Below are 22,052 nucleotides of genomic sequence, written 5' to 3'. Positions count from 1 at the left end.
ATGACACTCAAATCAGTGCCAAGGGGTGAGCGCCAGCCAGTGCATACATTGAGATTGGGCCCCCGAAAAGACTCAAAACTCAGATGCAGGCCCAGTCAGGCACTGACCAGGATGGGGACTGAGATATCCACCTCAGGATACTGGATCACTCTACCCTCTCTATGACTGTTGTCCCCTATACTTGGTCATCCATCTCTAGAGTTCCTCTGCTCACTCTGGCACATATCACACTATCCTCTTTTTAACCCATCCACCTTGGGTGGCTCTCCTACTCTGCCAGAGGTTCCAGGTCAACATGGTAGATGAGTCTATCCTCCCTTCCACAGCACTGATCTCACCTAGTCCACACATTCTAAGCCACTGAGCCACAGTGGCCTTAGAGCTCAGAGAAATAGCACAACAGAGGTCAAGAACCTCACCCAGGTGGCTGTCAAGGTTCTATCTCCCCAGTGGGCTCTTGAACAATGGGTTGAGTCTAAATTCTAGACAACAGTCAGAACTCACTGCCTGATATGAACCTCCATTTTAAACATCAAAGAAAAGCTCTGAAGTTGTCTACACTCAAACACCACACTTCCTATCAAAATGCCAAAATAAGGCCACAATGAGATTATTATGACTATTATTATGAGATTATTATGATTATTATTATTATTTAACCATTGCCTCAGCCATTGCATCCAGAAAACTCTTACCATGTGGAGGGAATAGACTGATGTGGATCTCACATCGTGCTCCTGCCCTAAACCCAGCAGGCATCATCTCCACTGGACTAGAGCATGCATAGTGCTCTTGTCCCTGAAGGCCAAAGTCCAGAGGCAGAGGGGGAGAATTAGCACAACAGCCAGATGCAGAAAATTGGCACTATGATAACAATTCTAGCAAAATAGATTGGGCGAGGCAGGAAAAGACATAAAGAAGGTGGCCCTCAAGCCATGACAGAACAGAAGCTCCAGTGCCTGGGGACAGGATTTTCCAGGGAAGGCAGACAGACCTGCCTACTAACCTGTCTTCTATCCAGTTCAGCTATAATCTTGACCCTTGCCATCCCACTTTCTCTTGATACCCAAGCTTCTTACTGAGAGAGCCAGTTCTGCTTACAGGACAAGGGCTTTACCCTCCACTCCATCAGACTCCTACCTTTCCTAAATAGCACTGCCTTGACTCTCTGGCATCTCCTTCTCTGGTGCTTTTCCAGCCTCCACTCCCAAATTTTATAGTTACTTAAGCTATACTGCATCCCCATGTCCAGCCATATGAACCTGTTTTGTGAATTTATGTAATCCTTAACCTCTTTGAGCCTCAGTTTATGTACCTCTAGAATAGGGGGTGAGGGTTAAATTAGACAAGCTCCAAAGTTTCATTTTAACACTAATATTTCATAATTCCATCATTGTTTAAAAGAAGTTTATCAGCTAGAGTCATCTGTGACAATGTTATCTACTTTATCAGAACTGGACCTGGACTGGTCTTCCTGGGTGCCAAGCTGAAGAGGCTTTCTGAAGTTTCTCTTAGCTTGGTAAAAATGTTCTGTAAGTCAATTTCTCCTCCCCATATTTTTATTCCATATAGAGGTAGGGGATCAGGAAGGTAGGAGGCACTGGGCAGATGGAGAAGAAATCGGGAAATACTAGTAAGTAGCAATTTCTTGTAAGGAAGAGGGAAAAAAGCACATGTTCAGACTCACTGGCTGACACCTCTCAGGGCTCACTGGCTGGCCCTCGTACCCCTCCCTTTTTTGAAATATATGAAATCTGCCCCAGCTATCTGGAACCATGCCACCCTCCCTGGGAGAGAAGTTCTTATGCCAAGCTTCTGATGGCTACTCACATCAACACCTGGGAGTTGTTCTTCACACTGACCTCTCCCTTATCCCCATATCCAATTCATCATCAACTCCAGTCAAGGGGACCACCAGAATATGCCTCAACTCTGCCAGCTGTCACCACACTGCTGCCCCTACTCCATCTCCGGCACCTCATAGTGTCTGGACCCAGCAGGTGTTCAATAAAGATTTGTTCAATGAATGGAATCCAAAAGGACTTCTCTCTCCCTGAGAAACAAAACTAAAGATAAGCTACTTTTGCAGGGCAATGGTGAGTTCAATACTTCCACCCTGCTAAAGCACAAATAAGCACCCCACCTGAAACCCCATACCACCATCTGAGTTCAGAATCCTTCTTGTCCTCCTTCCCACTCAGGTCTCAAGAATCAGGAGTGACAATGAAACCACAGGCATCACCTCACTCTGTGGATAAGACATTAAGTAGGATATCACTTTAACATCTGAGCAACATTAATTCCCAAGAGCTGTCTTCTACCCTCAGACAGGATAACAATATCCAAACAACACATACCCTGCACTCCCACACCTGCACACCCATACATACCCCTTGCTTAGGCCGCAGAAGGGAGCAGGACTAGAACTCAGACCATTCTGCTGGTGGCCACATGGGATCACCACCTTCTTATGAACATAGGAATATAAGTCTGCTCCTCAGTCCACTGGCCCAGCTGGCATGATTTTCATGAATGCAAAAGACAACCCTCTCTCTCATCCTACTCCCCAGTTCTTGTCATTAGTCAGATACTCAGAGTTTGCCCACAGCTCAAAGAGGAGAAGGAATGGTTTAATACTCTTGCTCATCCCCAATTTCTGAAACTCCACATCCATCTGCAGGGAGTCACTTATCACAAAAGTCCGAAATTGGAGAGTGATGTGAGTAGGTGGCTGTCTGGTTTCCCGACCTTGCCTATCTCCAGATTTTCCTCATTATTTCACACTGGTGGCATCACTTCCAAACTTCCAACAGCATCACACCTCTCTGGACATGTCTGTAAGTCAACCTCCCAGCCAAAGACATAGAACTAGGCTCTCACAGCCCATCTGTCCATGTAGTAGACCAACTCTAGGGCCTGGGGAGTCCCCATAAGGGGTCCTCCCATGGAAAGCCCCAAGCCTCTCCCTTGGCTTCACTGAATATACTTCCACATTGGTCTACCTACTCCTCCAGTCTAACTGCTCTGAAACTATGTCTCATGGTAGCTATGAACATAGCCTCTGAAGTCAGGCATCATGGATTCAAATCATATGGCACTCCCAAGGGGGGGACACCTGGGGAAGTCATTTGACCTCTCTACCCTCTGTGCAACTCACAAAATGCAACTCACAATGCCTACCACACAAGATTGCCATGAGAATTAAATGTATTAACTATTGTATGTTAAACTCCAGGCACCGGATAAGTGATCTTTCCACTGTTATCAGCTCCCAGCCTCCCAACCCAGCCCCACATACTACACTGGCTATGGATATGCTTGCACTGAAACAACAGTTTCCATGGCCTTCAAAAATGTTCTATCCAAGTAGAAGCTTTGAAAAATAAGCAAAACAAAGGGAACACGAATTTCCCTTGTACGTTTCTTGGTACAAGGTGGTGGAAGGTGGATGGAGATGTCTCCATCTTCCCTGTATGTGCCCCTTATCTGTTAGAAATAAACCAACTTGTTAATATAAGAAAAAGAATCACTGGCGGAGGCCAAATTTCTTCCAATTCTTAGTCGCACCTTTTCTATGGCTGTCACCACCATTTTGTCACCAGTTCCCTTAATCATACTCTTCATTTGTAGCATGCCCCTCCCAATTCATCCCTGTCCTCAAGAAAGAAAATCTGTGACTTAAGGGAATGCCTGAGGGATGGGTATCACGATACTAACAGTAATTCCTTCAGGGAGGTAGGACTATAGGTGCTTTCCATGATCTTCTTTATGCATCTCTTATTTTACTGAATTTTGGGTTTCTCTTTTTTTTTTCTTTTTGTCCCCACGTACATGGCACATATATTCCTTTTTTAAAATGAGAAAAATGTAAAGCCCTTTCAAAAAGTCCCAGGCCTTGTCTCTAGAAGGTGGTTCATAAAGGAGAATGAAGTAGGATGATACATCCTCATTCCATCCTCAAGGACTAGGCAAGAAGCTTGAATTTTGGAAGCAGGGACAGGGACATTCATTCATCCAGCAGGCATTCACTGAGTGTTCACCCCATGTGAGGCACCACGTGTGAACAAAACATAGTCCCATTTAGACCTCGGGGTGATGAGGTCCTATTCAGACAAACAGATAATCTGCAAAATGAATGTATATGTAATAGGTCAGACATTGTAAGGGGCTATGAAAATTAAGTAAGGAGATTGAGGGCTGAGAAGGGATGTGCTATTCTGGAAGGGTAGTTGGGAGGGCTTGCCCAAAGAGGGTCATTTGTGCAGAGACCTGCACAAATGGAATGGAAATGGCCAAGGAAGCAGCCAGGACAAAGGCATGGACGTTGGACTGGGTTTAGCAAGTTCAATAGGCAGTATGAGCAAGGAGAATGAAAGGAGAAAAGGTTGGACAGGTGCTGGGGCCAGATCTGGTGTGGCTTTTCAGTCATATTTAGGACTATTCACTACGGTACACTGTGACTGGCATGGGAAACCAATGAAGAGTTTTGAGCGGAGTAACATAATTTGACTTTCATTTTAAAGGATCATTCCCAACTGCTGTGTGGAGAAAAAAAACTGCAAGGAGTCAAGAGTGGAAGCAGGAGTGCAGTAAGGAAGACACTGTAATAATCCAGGAAAGAGGCAGTGGCAGCAGTGTAGACTTTACATGGATAAGAAATATGGTCCTATTCTGGGTCCATTTTTAAGGAAGAGCCTACAGGCTTTACTGATAGCTTGAACTTGGGACATGAGAGCAAGAGTCAACAACAATCCTAAGTGTGTTAGGTGTGAGCACCTAGGAGATGGTGTTGCTTACTTCTAAAATGGGAAAACTGAGCGGGGTTGGAGAAACAATTAAAGTATGTTAAAACACAGAAAGTTTGAGTTGAATTAATACTTGACAGCAGGTAGAGATGATGGCCAAGCAAGTGGATATTCAAATTTGAGTTGAAGGGAGAGGTCCAGGCCAGACCTATAATTCCTAGAGCACTCAACTAGGTACTGTACCTACAATTCCTCATTTAATATTCCAAACACATCTTTGGGGTATGACTTTATTCCTTTTGTAAAGGGCAAATCTGAGACACTGAGAGGGGGAGTCACTTGCCCAAAGCTTATACACACAGAACAGATTCACCTGCATTCACACCTGGGTCAGTCTGATGCCAGAGTCCAGGACTCAGATTGTAAGAAATCCAGATTATAATAACCAGGAGGCCAATTCAGTAAACATGGCAGCCTGTATCTGCCCCATTCAGGAAGCTGAGCCCCACCTCCTTACAAGATCTGTGATTGTTCTCATTGCCCAAGCGTCCATGGTATCCAGGACCCAGTGTGATGTCTAGCTCTTATGCATGGGTTTCTGCCTTTGCCTCTTGATTTGCTCCCAAGTCTCCAAGGAACCTGAAATCAGGCTCTAAACACCAGCCTTCAGCACTATAGCCTTACTGACCCGTCAGTTCTTGCCAGACCTCTCCCTGGGCAGGCACTGCAGCTGTCTGCTTCACATCTGGGAGGTAACCATGAGCTTGGAAATCTCATAACTTTAACTGCAGGTTCCCTCTGGGGGAACCTGATCAAATCATTTGACTGCGGAAGCCTCAGTTTCCTCAACTACCAGAAGGTGGGAGTCACATGAGCTATGAGTTAAGAGTCTGTGAAATATGCAGAAAGGCAAGTTTTTCTAACACTGATTTCCTGCAGTAGAAAAGCCTTGGATCCAGCAGTCCCTTTTTGAATCCTGTTCTGATACTTACTGTCTTGCAGAGCCATCAGCAATTTTGTCTCTCTAATCTGTCCCTCCAATACAAGGGTGACAATATTAACCTTCCAGGGGTGTGGGCAGGACAGTCACATGGCTCATGGGTATTACCAATGTGTTCATTTACAAAAGTCCCAAGAACACACAGTGAGTTCAAGGTCCCTACTCCACTTAGGGACTCCCCTTCCTCCACATAAAGGACATTGTCATGTTCTACTAAGTCATCTGATGATTTCTCTCACCTCCTGCTTTGACCTACCCCATCCCCCAAACCCTGAGATCCTAACAGCTCACCTTTACACTTAGCCCTGATCTCATTTCTCCAATTCTTGGTCCTAAGAAAATCCAGGTCAAGGTATTAGGAGGGAGAAAAATGAAAAGAAAGTCTCCTTGCCTGTTCCATTTGTCACCTGATGCAGAAATTGCTATTAGAACACTCCAACTAACACAAAATAAAAATTACCACCATCACTACTATCATGGCTATGGCTGGTGGAAGCCAGGCAGAACCAAAGTGGTATAGAATGGAGAGAAGAGTGGCATCAGACCACTTGGGTTCTAACCCTTGATACCAACTGCAAGATGACCTTGGACAAGTCACTTGATTCTGAGCTATCCCCCAACAACAAAAATTATGTCATTAACTCTGATTTATAGATAAGGACACTTGAGCTCAGGAGGTGAGGGATCCACTTGACTAGTAAATAAGCAACAGGGAGTTACCCAAAATCTGCATGTGTGATCCCAAAACTCATGCTTTTCCTACCACATCTTGATAACCAGAGCACTGCAGGCCTTTAAGTCAGAAACTACTGGATTTACATCCCACTTACTTTCTGAGAGGCTTTGGGAAAATTACTTAACCTCTCTGAGCTTTTATTTTTCTGATCTATAAAGTGAAGATACTGCTACCTGCCTCATGGGCCATATCGTGAGGATCTAGATAGCACGGGAAAAGCTCAGGCACAGTGCGTGCATGAAGCAGCCCCTCAATGACTTAGAGGTCCATTCTCACTGTTACCTCAGGAGTCCTGCAGAACAAAAAACATTCACACGACCCAGACAGTCATCAGTGCCTCCATAGCTGTCCTCTGAAATGTAAAAGCCAAGTGTCCAGTGCCACATGGCTATGAACACCAGCTAAATTCAAATATGGTTCTTTTTGCCCAAGTCTATAGCTCACCCAAAAGTCAGCTCAGAGCAGTAGGACAATATGAAACTTGAAATCACCATGTCCCAGGCCCCTCTAGCCACACCTTACCACCCTTGTTCAATGTCCAGCTACCCCAAACAGACTCACACACAGGAGTAAAAAGCACCAAGACAGAAGAGGCCCCTTTTTGCCAGCTCAGGGTGGGATCCTCTAGTAAAATTTCTGCCTTCATTTCAGGGAACAAAAACAAAAAGCGTCCTATTGACTTTGAGGCATAAAGCAAATTAATTCTCCAAACACAGTCCAGAGCATATAATGGCCCAGTGAGGGCCAGCTAAATATGATCAGAAACCAGCAAAGCAATTCTGAAGTTATCATATCCTTGAGGAAATAGTGATGTTGCCAAGGCACCTATCAATCAAAGCTGATCCTGGAGGAGCCGTGCATGTACACACTGCAAAAGGAATAAAAAACTCAAATACCTAAAGCATGAACTCGGGTTCCTGTACCTCAGGCTTTGCCTCGGAAACCAGAAGACCCTTCAGAAGTATTTTGCAAGAAGCACCAACCCTCAGGCTTCCCTAAAAGACTCTTAGCCTCTTTTCTCTGAAGAATGACAAAAACCAAAAAAAAAAAAACCAAAAAAAAAAAAAAAAGGAAAACAATGCTGAAAGATGAAGACTGGCTTAGCCCTTTGTAGTTACCCCCTTACTCCCTTTCCTCCTCCCTGCCTGTGTGCCAAGATGAGTCACAAGCACCCACATGGACCATATTCTGGACTGAGCTCAATGATCCAGCTTGGTGGCTTCTGCTGAGAGAGTAGAGCCATGTCAGGCAGGCAGTGTCTTCTGAATTGAATTTGTAGAAGCCCACACCACACCAGCTTGGTCTGTGAGTAGTGTTGGCCTTCCAGAGGGCATTCTTCTCTCACTCCCCACCTCCTAAGCTTTCATAGAATCGCAAATGGGCATATGAGAGATGATAGCACGGGGTACACTGTGGACAGGGAATGGGGTAGGAGATCAGTAATGGATCAGCAAATCAGACTCGTTCTGCAAACCGCCTCTATACACAGTATTCAAACTCAAGCAGGGTCACTGGAATCCCTCCATCCAGCCCACATGGGCTCCCTCTATAGCAGTCCTATCAACTCCACCCACAACTATTCTCATGCAACTCTCCTTAGCTCAGTTCCCCAAGGTCCAGCCTCAGCTCTCATCAATCACCTGTGTGTCTTGGGCAAGTCACTTACCTGCTCTCGGCCCCCATCTCTACATTGAAGAAGCTGGTCGTGTACCATTTCCACCCACTCTGTAGGCTGCTAGGGTTCTTCTTAGGAGAGTGGAACCTCTCCTTTCCAAACCCACCACTGGGAGAAATTCCAGACTCTAAATAAGGACTGGGGTTTTGCCCACCCTTCAAACTTTCTTCTGTCCTTTCCTTATCTCCTGAGTAATGGGACACATTTTCTCCCAAGGGGTCTAATATGGTGCCTGCCTTAGGTGCCAAGAAGAGAGAGGTTCAACAATTCTTCCTTAAGACATAAGATCTAAGATGCCAAAATTTGCCAACTGCCTCATTACACCCAAAATCTAAATCTGGAAGCTCAAAGGCATGAGAGGCTGCTGTGAAAAGTGCTCATGCTACATCTTTAAGTGAAAAATCAAGCTAGTATGAGAGCTTCCAAAATGTGATTGCTGGTGCCTGGCACAGAGTGGGTGCTCAATTAGTGCTTGTTAAATGAGCGAATGAATTTCTTCAAAAACAAAATAGCACACCCTGGATTGTGGATGCTTAGAAATTAAGCCGGAAAGACAGATATCAAAAATTTTCCCACTAGTTAATTTTGTAGGGGTGACTTACAGGTGATTTTTTATTTTTGTTTTTGGTATTTTCTAAATGTTCTATAACAAACTATATTATTCTGTAATAAGAAAATAATTAAGTCACTTTTATAAGAAGTTGACTGTAAAAAAAAAAAAAATAACCACACATATATGAAAAAAGAAAGTGCGACTGTCATCCAAACTCTACAACCCACACACTGGCCAACCTTCTTACCTCCCACACATCCCGCCCCTTCTCAGAGAAAGCTTCCCTGCTTTCTCTTTTCTGTCTTGATTCCAGGAATCTGGGGAGTGGCCCTCAAGTGTTAGCCTCATCAGAGTTAGAGCCCAGTACTGAGGCAGCCCCCACCACTCTAAGACCTGGAGAAAAGCAGACGAGAAGCTAGACTGCCCACTTCTGATGTCCCCCCTTGCCAGAACCACCTTGTCAACCCTGGAAGAGGCACAGAACAGGGTGCAAAATGGCCTCCATCTCCTGGGGTGCTCATCTACATGCACAGCTTTACTCACCTGTAGGTCAGGTCAGAAAGGAGGTCAAAGAAATGAACTCCCATGTCCTGGTAAACTTTTCAGGAATTTAATATTTTACCAGCGCTTTATGAACACATCTCCTTTCTCTGTGCACATCTTCTGGCCTCTCCCTCCTGATGCCAGACCAAGTCCATGACCTGAGTCCCTATACTTCTTCCTACCTCCATTCATATCTGCTCAGGGTGGCCAGAGGACCCCACAACTTAAGGGCAGAGGAGATAGCAGGTGAGCACAGGGAAGGAGACAATTGTTTAGGGAGGCACCAGGAAGAGGTGGGAGGGAATATCAGGTGACCAGCATCTCACTAATTAGTGACAGGTAGGGCTGGAAGGTGGTGAGACAGGGTCAGGGTAAATGTTCCCTATGGGCCAACAGACCTAGAAGGCCTGGTGGCTCTTGCCAAAGGGAAGAAAAGCAGAGACTACTCATGAGACAGAGGGGCAACTATGCCCCCAGAGATATCCTGTGCTCACCCTTCCCCCAGGTTTTCCCTGACCCAGAACAAACAGGCCTGTGGACCCTGGTGGAATCATCTCTATCACCCACTCAATCAACATTATCTCTCATTTCCTCTATGCCCTCATTCTACATTAGGGCTCCATAATTCTCAGAGCCCTCCTGTATGTTTCCTTCAGAGCATTCATCATAATTAATAATTATATATTTCTTGGTGGTGTTTGATATTTACCTCTCCACCCAAGTGTAAGCTCCATCAGGGAACAACCAAGTAATCTCTCTTGACTGTGGCTGTAGTCCCAGCACCTGGTACAGCGCCTGGATACAGTAGGTGTTTAATAAATATCTCTTGGATGAATAAATGCATGAATAGATGAACAGAATATTAGCACTGGCATAGATGATCACCAAGGTCCCTTCCAGCTCTGAGAGTCTCTGACTATTCTCTATTTTTTGACAGCTTTGGAAGAAAAGTTTAAAATGAGCCCCAGAGAAGCTGTTTCACTGATCCCTGGGGAAGGCTCAGGATGGTTGCTGCTGACAGACTTCCAAACACTCAAGTTGTGCAGAGATTTACTCTGATTTTTTTAAACCTGAGAAGGGAGCCTGCTGAATTTCCAGGTTGGGATCATCCTCTCCTCCCTCAGGGCTGCTGCACACAGGACACTAAACACAGCTCTGCATAGGCCTTCCCATGTCAGTAGTGGACACCTGGTCCTAGGCAAAAACGGCCAAATCTCACAGAGCAACAGGTAACCACAGCAGACCCTGTCCTTACCTTTTTGCCCTCCAAATAAAGAGGGTCTCACAAAGTCCTGGAATGGAATAAAAGGAGTTCTGAGGCTGGCCCTGTATGTCACAACTTCACCCGGCCACAGAAAGTACTTGCTTTCAATGTAGATTCCTGGGCCCCACCCCAGACCTAACTCAGATGTGCAGTGGGCCTGAGAATATGCATTTTGTAAGAGCTCCCAAGACATTTTGATGCATACCAAAGTCTGAAAGATGCTACTCTAAAGAGAAGCAAACTGATCACAATAAGCACTGCCCCCACTGGGTCCTGGGTAGGTACAACCAATTACTTTCTCAATTGCAACATAACTCTGGAAACAGATGCTGGCCTAGCCTGCCAACACCTGCTTTGCAGCAGAGACATTCTGAACCACTGTTTTGCAAGCCTGATGGAATCACCCAGGCATCTTTAAAATATACTGATGCCAGGGTCTTACCCCTAAATATTCTAATTTAATCCATATGAAGTGCAACATAGGTTTGGGATTTAATATTGTGAATCCAATATGCAGCAAAGTTTGAGAACTGCTGCTCTAACTTAACCCCCACCTCCCAGCTCACCACCATGCAGGCTTCAAGCACCACAAACACCCCAGACACCTCCACCCAACCAGACACTCAGCCTAAGCTGCTACAGCCAAGAAAGGAAGGGACAGTGGGGGTCACCTGGCAAGACCTCGGATATTTCTGGGGCACATGGTCTGGTCAGAGCATCCATCCTAAAAGCCCCATGTGTTTACCTCCTAGAAGTTATAGGTGACTTGCTGAGTGTATCAGTATATACAAGACAATGGAGCACAACTATAAAGGTTCCCAGAGTCTTCTTTACTAAAGTAACTTCAACTTTTATCTCAGCACCATTCACCAACTCTGCAACCTCAGGCAAGTTCATCTCTCCAAGCCCCACTTTCCCCATCTGTAAAATGGGAATAACATTCCCTGACACTTGGTCACTGTAGCCTCACAACCTATGGGCAAGGCACTTAATGCGGCTGCAGGCACATAGTTAGTTCAATACGTCTGAATCAACGATAAGGTATTCAAAGGGTCCTGCTTGTTGCCTATCAGATGCTTCACTATTTTTTTTTTTTTTTTTTTTTTTTTTACTTTACAGGAGCTTGGACCCTTGGCAGCTGTTCTGCCAACCTCAGGTACTTCCTACTCCTCCAGGGCCCCCTTCCTTGCCATACTTTGCCAGTTCTTTGCTCTTGAATTCGCCATTTAACTTGTCTGAGACTCAGTTTCCAAAGTGGTGCTATAAAAGCACTAACCCCACGTTTATCAAAAGAATGCTAACATGAGGCTGGGCACAGGGGAGCTCAACAAAGCAGAGAGGCCAGGGAAGATGGGGAATAGTCATTTCTCTTCCTTGAATTGAGGTTCAGCAAAGAGCACTCTCCATCTGCTCTGGCAGCCAGTGGGTAGAAAAGATGCCTCCTGAAGGCTCATGGGGAGATGGCAATTCCAAATCTGGAACCAGAACAAGAGGCAGCCCCAGCTCCCCTCTACCCCCACCCCCTGGGGCAATGCTGCAAGAATGCTGACTCCAGCTTGGGGCCCCTCTTACCAGCTCCCCATCCTCCTCACTCCATTTAGCTCTAGCAATCCAATTCCCTTTCCTCCATCCGGAAATCGATGTTTAATTAACACATTATTGGAAAAATAAACACAGTCTTCAATGGGACTGCAATGAAGCTAATGCAGCTCAGCTTGGGGGCTTCAGACCATCCCCTCAGTCAGAAAAATGCTCTTCTCTTCCCTCCCACTCAACCAAGAAAAAGCTCTTCCTTTGGCTGTGGAGTCCTCCAGTCTGGGGAATCCATACTCTTCCCTCTGTGTATTTCCTTCCTTGGATCTAGGCAGTAAGCCCACCCATCCCTTCTTACCCTTAACCTGATGATGTTGATGCAGGAGGGAGAGGTGGGATTTGGTGTCAGTACACATATCACTATTCCACATGGGAAAGAGGCACCTTCTTCTGGATGTTCCCAGCCTCCACCTAAGAAGCTGTGGATGAGCCCATCTCCTCGCCTGCTCTCCAGACCAGAACCAGCACTCATCTAGCTGAAGGGTCAGCAGCTATCTTGCCCTGGCTGACTAAGATGATGAGCCCCAGATGCTCCAACCAGCCCTCAACCTCAAGAGCTGATCTGAAAACCTCCCTTCCTCTACTCCCCATTTTAGACCTTCTATAACTTCTGCCCCCTCTCCTCCAGTGCAAGTTCTCAGAAACAGTGTGAATCCTAGAGTCAGATGCAACGTCTGTTACTTCTTCATTGTCTGATCTTAGACAAGCTATTTAACCCCATTTCCTTGTCAGGCAAATGAGAACACTACCTGTCTAAAGGAAATACCAAGCAGAACACCATGCTTTGTGAACAGCAAGTGCTAGAGGACAGTCCATTCACCAGATTCTCCCACTGAGGTCCAGGCCCTACTGCAGGAGCCATGGGAGTGCAGGCTCATCAAGGATCAGGGCCACAGAATAAAGCAGAGGTAAACACATTGCAAGTTCTCTGCCTTCTGCCAACTCACCACCATCCCAAACAACCTAAACTCTTTTTTCTGACAAGATGCTTGAAGCAAGGAAGAAGGTAACAGACACCACGAGGAACAGAGTTTCCAAGCGCCATCATAAGGATGACCAGCAGTGCCATTGCAAGGCCAACAGTGTCCTTGCCCTAACCCTAAAGTGCCTCTGACTGGAAGCAACATCTTCAGCATGTCCCAGAGTTGAGTCAGGCGCCTGGCAAGTGGGTCAGCTCTCAGAATCAGGTTCCCAGACTTTGGGATCTGGAGTACAGGCCCACAGAGGGGGTATGACACAGGAGTTAAGAACCAGAGGCTTCAGAGCCAGGCTCACTGAGTTTGAATCATGACCTCGCCATTCCTACCTGCATGACCTTAGACATATTACTTAACCTCTTTAGGCCTTGGGCGGGAGGTTGTAATACAGAAATGACAATAGCACCTATCTCATAGGGTTGTGGGAAGACTGAGGGAGATAATGCATGTCAGGGGCTTAGCATAATATCTGGTGCACAGTAAGACTCAAATGTTGGCTAGTGGTAGTGTTGCAAGACTAATAAGGTTAGTAGTAGTGGTGATGTTGATAGTAAAACTAGTCAAAAGATTCAGGTCTTCAATCTTTAAAAATGGGGACAGTGGAAGTATCTCTAGCGAAAGGCTCTACTTTCAGTCACCTTCCTCCTAAAACTGGATTTCCCCCGCTGCATTCCCCTTTCCTCTCTCTACCCATTAACAGAAATTGGGTGGCGTCATCTCAAAGAAAGATGACTATATATTTTATCATCCAAACCAGGACACTTTTGAAATTTAATAATTACACTAGGACAAAGGCCTAGATGGGAACTGTCTCTGCAAACCAGGGCATTTGGTCTCCCCATCTCAAGGTCACACAGAAACAGCTTCATGCCCTGTCTCAAGGTCCAGGCACAGGGTAAGTCTTCCCTGGTTCTCAGAATCCACTGCACTCTGGCCTCCGTTATCCCACTGCCCTCACTCCAACAACACACACACATACACACATATACACACACACCTGGCTAGGATGTCTAACCCCTCTCCAATTCAAGGTTAAGGCCAACCCTAGGGGTGGAGCAGCAGAACTTAACAGGGGCCCACATTTCATGACATCATGCTCCCTAGCCAGCCTCTGAACACAGAAATGAAACACATTGAGGCTAATATCAGAGCCCATGCCTCCCTTTCTTGAGAAACCAGGGCTAAGCCAGTCTAGGAGAAACACACAAGTTTCGTAGGTTGTCAGGATCCAGAGACCAGCTGCTTGGAATTCTTAATGGAGCCGCTACTACATCCTGAGAGCAACCTTAAGGGGCATGGGATTGAAAACCTGGAGCATGCCACTGTGGTCTCTTCCTCCAGTACATTCAGAGGATGACTTTGACCAGCGCTCAAGGACTCCAGTGACCTGGTAGTGTAGGCCACCAGTCGTCCTCCAGTCTCCCTCTACTCTGCAAGAGTCAAGTCAGCCCTCTTTAAAGGCACAGCTCCCCCCAACCCCCTCACCAAGACCTGCTCCTCTGATAGAGGAAGGAGAAGAACTAAGAGGGCCCCTCAGGTAGCCACTAGCACGATACCCTTTGAAAAAGTATGTATGATGGTGTGGAAGGAGCACTATCTGGGCACCAAGAAACCTGGATTCCAGCTTTGTCTCTGGATCAGATTTGGCATATGAATTTGGACAAGCCAAATTAATCTTAATCTCTCTACACCTCAGTTTTCTCATCTGTATTTGAGGGCACTGAAAGAGATGATGGCTCATCTCCCATTTACCTCTAACAGTATCACATAGGGGTCATGAACTTGGACTCTGGAATAAGACAGACCTAAGTTCAAACTTTGATCTGCCAGTTTACTAGTTTACTTTGTGTAAGTCTAAGCCTCAATCTCCTCTGTTCAAGGCAAATAATAAGAATATACTACATCCTGCTGTTTGGAGAATTAAATGAGATAATGAATGTTTACAAAAAAAAAAACGCCAAAAAAATACAAACCAAAAAAAATCTTGGTGCAGAACTTGGTATATATATATATATTAAGATCCTCAAAAATGGCAGCTATATCACCATTTTGATGATGATGACTATGATGACTAATATTACAGGGATCATGAAGGAGGAAGAGTCCCTCTGAGTCAGGCATGGAGACCTTTCTCAATCAGAAAGTTTCACATTTTCCAATCCCTCCAGCAGATCTGGGACTTGCATGGAGGGATAAGACAGCCAGAGGCAAAGTTCAACTTTCCCAGAAGAAAGATCCAAGGTGCTAGAGAAGAAAAGAGAACCCCAATACCAAACCCATAAGATTCCTTCCTCCAATTGACAAATATTTGTTGAGTACCTACTATGCGGCTAGAAGTGTCCTAGGCACCAAGAACAAGGCAATGAACAAAAACAAAGTCCCCGAGCACCCGGAGTTTGCATTCTAGAGGAGACAAGATCACCTTAACACTTCAATATATAATACAGTATTAGGTAGCGATTAGCTGATTAGAATTAAAGGCAAGCTAACAGGCTGCAAAGTGGCCAGTGGGGGGGTCAAAGGGCTATTTCAGAAAGCTGGTCAAGATAGACCTCTCTGAGTAGGTATCATTTGCACAGGGACCTGGAAAGAGGCTGGGAGCTGGTCCCATGCAGAGCCCCCACTGGAGCCCAGTACTGCCACCTGTGACTGGCCCAGCCACAGGGCCTCACTTAGTCAACTGCAGAGCAGCCAGGGCTGGACCTCAAGGGTCAGAACTGTGGCTCAGCCATTTCTGCCTGCAGGTGTGCGCTTGGGGGAGACCAGGCCTGACCATCACAGGCAGACTAACTAACCTACTAGGCAGGTGCATTTCTAGGAGGCAAGCTTTGGAAGGGACACTTGTACTTTTACACGTCCCCCATCCACACATAAGGGTCATGTAAGGAGAAGGGAGTGGGGATCCCAAGAATATTCCCTTCTCCGTGTTTGGCACAAAAATTTGCCCCTGAGGCATCCTGCTCCCTATCTCTCCCCTTTCTCTGGCAATGACGTAACCCTTTCTCCCTAACTCCTCAAGGTCAGCCCCGGGAAGGGGGAGGGACATCAGAAACGGAGGACAATCAGCATTTTGCTCTGGGGATTTTTTTTTTCTTTCAGGCAAAATGTTTGCCAGTTTCATTTATAATTACATAAAGAGGGACACACCTTTAGCCAAAGGAGACGGAAAATGGCGTCTGGTAGTTAGGGCAGCCCAGCCTGGAGCCCGGGAGCCCTGGGGCCGGCTGCTTTCCCAGGGCCATCTCGGATCCTGGGGGCTGTGGCCTCCACCAGGGCCCAGCTGCCCAAGGGGGGCAGGCGCCGGAGGACGGCTCCGGAGGTGGCAGGGAAACCCTCAATTTCGCCCACCTCCCCCTTCAGTCTGCACCGCCCACCAGTCAGCCACCAGCACCCCCGCCCACAGGCTAGCTTGGGGACACGGGGACCTCGCGCCAGCTTTCCCTGGAGACCCGAGCAGTTTCTCCACCCCCCCACCACCACCCTCTTCTCAGCTACCCTGAACACTCCACACCCCTGCTTTTTGGCCCTCCCATCCCCAAGGGAAGTCAGCTCCCCCTCCCTGGCACCCCCGCACCTCTCCACGGCCACAGCCAACAATCACACTCTGGCGACACAGACAGACAGGCAGCCTCCTGCGTGACCCGCACACATGGTGTTGACGCTCCCATGTGGTCCAACAGGAGGCATACCGGGGCTTGGCAAAACACAAACACCCCGCCAGCCCCCTCCCAAAAGGCAACACAAAGGCCACCAAGAATTTCAAGACCAGACACCATCGGACATCAGAGCGAGAGCTGGGTAGGACAAAGACATCATTCCGTCCTCGCAAGGAACGACGACAACTCTGGGACATTCTGCAGTGCCCTCTGGCTTGACACAGCCCACTGAGCAGAGCTGTGTGTGTTGGCGTGTGTGAGAGAGCATTCGTATGGGTGGGTGTGGGGTGCTGTCTGTCTCTACCGTCCAGCAGCAAATCTCCCCAGAGGTAACCCAGTCCAGACTCTGCTTTCCCCATAACCTTCCTCCAACGTGCCGCAAACATATTACACGGATGGTTAAATTGGATCATTATCACTGGATGCTTATTTGGCAAAAAAAAAAGGAAAGAAATCATTAATGTCATCTACCCCCACTCCAATCCCTTCTCAAGAAGTCCCCTCCCCCCAAGACTCTCCAACATGCTAATCCCATGAACTGCGACACACCACAGCTTTCGGCAAAGAATAATGGCGAGGAGAAAGAAGAGAGCGGTGTGGGGAGAAGACGTGGAGAGCGTTACTGCATTGCCCGTATGAAGATGGGTGGAAAGGAGCCATGGTGGAGGTAGGGGCGGGGAGAGCGACAGAGGGGAATGAAACCAAACGAAATCAAGTCCTTGGTCGCCTGTGTCCGTCTGAGTGTGTGTGTGTGCAAGAGCGTGTGCAAGTGCGTGTGTAGATGTGCCGACTTAGCCCTCCTATCAGAAGGCTGCATCCGTGTGGCATGTAGGAAAGGCCATCGCACCACTGTTGTGTTGCAAAAAAAAAAAAAAAGGAAAGGAAAGGAAAGAAAAAAGAGCCGCAGAGCCATCAGAATCAGAATTTTCTCATGGAGATGGAAAGGGCTAGAGGAAAGGGGGGAGGGGGGCATACGGGGTAGGGGAGAGCCATGCATGGCAATAGAAGGCAAGAGCATGGCCGAATTGGGGGAGGATAAAGGGGGGAATTGGTGGTGGGGTGGAAAACACTGCACGAGCACTTGAGACACGAACGCACACAATACCCAAACGCCAAGCCCACTGCTCCACTGTTCATCTAAGACTGACAACCTGTCCCCCATCTCCCGCTGCCTCTCTGTGCCCCCAAAGCTGGTGCGGGTGGATTTCTCTATCTCAGTTTTGCAGCAGTGGGCTAATTACAACCAAGCCCCCTTACCAAATTAACCCCTCCCCTCCCTCTCTTTTTCTCTCTAAAAGGCCAATTGAAGAATAATGTGTTTTTAGAGATAATGGATTTTTTTTTCCCAAGGAGCGAGAGAAAGGGGGATGCAAGACAGAAATTCTGCAAACCGGTGACTTCCGACCTCACCTCCGTCTCCCCTCATATCCCCATTCGCTGTAGCACCTCATCTACCATTTCCCAACCGTCCCCTTGTCCCCCACCACCCAAAAGAAAAGACCTTCCTACCATGCACATCGACAAATACACCAATCGCCACCCAATCTCAGTAGCCGATCTCAAAACCCCAAGCATCAATCCACCTCAATACATTCTTTCCCTTATATAAGCAGCAAATCATCAACATATTCAGTAGAAACGCAGCATTAAAAAGAAATTAACCAAAACGGAGGCCAGACCCCCGTACAACCCCCAATAATTAATAACAGGGAGCTACCAGACAAGCAAAGAGGTAGTTGTCTCTAAAAAATCTAGAATCCCTTTGATTTCTGGCCCCTTCATCTTAAGAAGCAATTTTTTAAAAATCATTATTTCACTAGAAAGGGCCGGAAAGCTCCAGAAAAGGGTATTCGCACAGTCCGGTTGTTTAAAAAAAAAAAAAATTAACCCAGCCCTGTTGCTCACTTTAATAGCGAACTTCCAGCGTCCAGCCTTTTCCCCCTCTTCCAGAAGGAAGACTGGCTCTCAGGATGAACCCCAGGCTGCAGAAAATGGGCCAAGAGCCCTTGCTCTCCACTCCCCAACAAAAAAAAAAAAATCAAACAATAGAAATATCTCTGCACAACCAGCACCCGTCTGAAATATCGTTTGCCCCAATATCACATAGGCAGATTAAGCTAGATGATTAAAAAAAAAAAAATTCCAGCCTTGCTATGTCTCTCTCCCCCCCATCCCTCCGCCACGTACCCAGTAGCCCTTAGGTAAACTTGCCCATCATAACCAGCGGGACCATTTTAACTCGAAAGGCGATGCAGAAGCCCTTGAACGATGAAGGAGGCTCTACCCCAGAACAGCAAAGTCATAAAGGGCTAGTTCTTCGGGTTCGCCAGACCTAACCTCCAGGTGCCCCCAGATAGACTATCCCGGGCACAGAGTCACCCAGTGCGCTGGGAGTTCAAATTTCCATTGGAACCTTCATCACAAAGGCAAATGGTCATCTGACCCCTGAAACTACACTGTCCTCCAGGTGTGACAAGAGGTGCCCCTCTTGCTCCCAGGGCCATCCACAGGACCCCGGGCAGAGAAAGAATTAAGAATATTGAGGTGGATTGGTCTGATAAAAGGAAACTATCTCCCCAAGCGGGAATGACCGGAGGAAGCGGGGAGAGGACAGCTCCTGCTCTCCCACTTCTCCTAGGTGGTCTGTGTCTTGCTCCATCCTAGCTTAGCTCTCAATGATCTCTGACCTTTCCATTTAAAAAAAAATTTTTTTAAATAATGATCAGGGGAAAAGAATCCTACCTTAACTAAACCCAGTAAGAGTTAGCAAAAATATAATTTTCTCACTACATGATGGTATTTCTACACCCAAGTCAAAAGAGAAGGCATTTAATGGAGGGTGGAAGAAATTTATTTTTTTAACAAGTAATCACAGGATAAGTCACCTGCAAAGCAGCCGAGCCCATAGGTTGGTATTACATCACTGGCCTAGGAAGGGATGGGGGGTGAGGGGAGGACAGATTATTTTTCCCTTGTCATCAGGATGATGTTTCTAAAGCAGTTAAGTTTCATGGTTAAAAAAGAGAGAGGGAAAGAGCCAAAACTCTGGGTACAACACAATGCCTTGAAAAAAAAAATACATCGAATCAGCCTTTAAGGTCACTGAGAGCTTGCAAAACCCACAGTGCTTACACAGAGTGGAAGTTTTCAGGCAAGCCTGCTACTAAATCATTAATATAAACAAATGGAAGGCAGAAGAAGAAGATTTCCTTGTAACAGATCCAAACAGGAGCGCACACGCGCGCGCAGACACACACACATACACACACTCTCCCTTTTCACCTTCTGATTATGCCCACCTTCACAAGATAACAGGAGTCCAACCTGAATCTTCAGACTCAAGAAACATCTCCTCACACCCTTTCTAAAAAAAAAAAAAAAAAAAAAAAATCTTACACACACACACACACACACACATAACACACATACACACACACCCCTTAATTCCTCAACAGCTAGGGAAATCCCGTCTCAATTCAATTTTGTCTTATGATCCTCAGAGTGTCCCTTCTCTTTCTCTTTTGAGCCAGCCTTCTCCCAAGAAAAAAATAATAATAATTAGAGGGAAAGTAGCTACAAAATGCCAAAAAAAACTATCTGCCCAAAATGAAGTGTTGGGGATACATCATTTCAGACGAACAATCTAAGCAAATAGGAGAAAGACTTTAAAAAATTTAAAAATCTAAAACATTCTCTGACTTTTTCCAACATCTGGAGCAAAAGGACTCAACTTCCAGGAGAAACTGAAAGAGGAGAAAGCCAGTTGAAAAGCCATTCCCATGGTCAGCCGAGGCTCTCCGATCCAGCATCCAAAAAAAAAAAAAAAATCTAGGTTGGTCGCTCCCAACTGAAAACTTCTACCCTCTCAGGAGCAACCTCTTCCCAGAACGAACAAGAACCTTGAGTTGCTTCAAAACCCTGCCTGCCTTCCTTTTCCCCCCCAAACCTTACCTTTCCAGTTGAACAGAAGATTTGGGATCTGTTTGTTTGTTTGATGTTTAGTCAACTGACTTTGCTGGGTATGTTTCCTCTTTGGGAAGGTTCAAATTCCAGAATCTTTCTGTCTCCTTTTTCTTTTCTCTCTCTCTCTGGGAGGGAGTGGCGGGGAAGAAGGGAGGGGGGTGTCAGAGGTGTGAAAAGCAGGTCCGCGGTGGCTTGAGATGCTGGCGGCTGCCAGAGAGGGGAGGACACGCTCGCCTCTCCCTCTCGGGGAGTTGCATGCAAGAGGAGATGTGTAGGGCTGAGCTCGGAGCCTGAGACTGCCGGGGAGCCCAGGAATTTCACGCACTCCAGAGCCGGCCCCTCCCTCTCTCACACAGACCCCGGCATTTAAAGAGACAGCCAGGCTGCCTGGCTTAGGGCTTCACCTCCTCTCTGGCTGTTTTGCAAACAGCTGAGAAGATATCATCAGGGAGAGGCACTGTGCAGCCCCCCTGTGACAAAGAGGCAGTGTCAGGAGCTCAGTCCTCCCCCCACCCCAGCCCGAGGAAGGTTCTTTGCCAGAACCGGAGCAGGCGTTAAAAATAAAGACAAAATCCTCATTTACAGCTTCAGTAGACTAAGCCACTTCCCCACTGCTGAAGGTACATGTGTCTTATTGCAGAGACAGGGAATGGAGAGGAGCCTCACCTAGAAGCATGCCTCAATTTCCCCAAGTAGGCACTCCTTGCGAAATCAGGGCAATCCTTGAGCATCTGGTGGAGGCTAGGGCTGTAACTAGGACACAAAGTGGTTCCTTCAACAAGCACTTTGAATGCCTGCTTAGGATGAGGCACAGTGCATAGGACGACTGGGGACATAGGAATGAAAGTGACAAATTGGGCTTCCCATCCAAGGGCGGATGGAGGCACAGCCAACTCTATCCACAGGGGCTTCAAGTTAAGAAAGACAGAGGCAGGGGTCTAGTGCTGTGGTGGGTCAGGGGGATGGCTCCCTTCTGTGGCTCGCACCCTGAGCTCAAGGCCTAGGTATTTCCACTGCACCCCCAAACCCTTTGAAATTCGTTGCCAGTTTTGCGGAACTAGTCTATGTCTCTGGAAACATTTCCCCATTCGAGCCTAAACAAGAGATGACAGTCGGTGGCACCAAACACAAGGTTTTGTTCAGCATCAGGCCCTGGTGCCTCACCAGGGAAAACAGCCCCACCCCTCTGTCTTCTCGAACTTCCCCTTTCTAAGAGCACCATGGCACATCCTTCATCTGGCCAGGGCCAACAGCGGGAATAGCCACTAACAACTGTTGAGCACCTACCACATGCAATCACATCGGTCAGCTGGTCCAGTCCATTGACACTGGTGCTATTTGACAGTT

General features: G+C 46.9%; 1 protein-coding gene across 40 annotated transcripts in view; it reads right to left on the bottom strand.

The window, feature by feature from the left end:
* Positions 1-21,118, bottom strand: part of NRXN3 (neurexin 3) — a 1,525,926-nt gene extending 1,504,808 nt beyond the window's left edge. For 21 of the 40 annotated variants that reach the window (XM_072762111.1, XM_072762110.1, XM_072762112.1 and 18 more), the window contains exon 1: positions 20,694-21,006. The gene's annotated coding sequence lies outside the window, so the exon portion shown is untranslated. Of the gene's footprint in view, positions 1-18,647; positions 18,841-18,929; positions 19,209-20,693 lie in introns of those variants that run through there. The other 19 variants (XM_072762124.1, XM_072762128.1, XM_072762132.1 and 16 more) reach the window with 6 other exon arrangements.
* Between the last annotated feature and the right edge of the window lie 934 nt (positions 21,119-22,052).

The sequence above is a fragment of the Vulpes vulpes genome, chromosome 6 (genome assembly GCF_048418805.1).
Source record: "Vulpes vulpes isolate BD-2025 chromosome 6, VulVul3, whole genome shotgun sequence".
In the NCBI taxonomy this organism is placed as follows: Eukaryota; Metazoa; Chordata; class Mammalia; order Carnivora; family Canidae; genus Vulpes; species Vulpes vulpes.
Note: the sequence above shows the minus strand (reverse complement) of the source record. Positions and strands in the feature narration are given on the sequence as shown.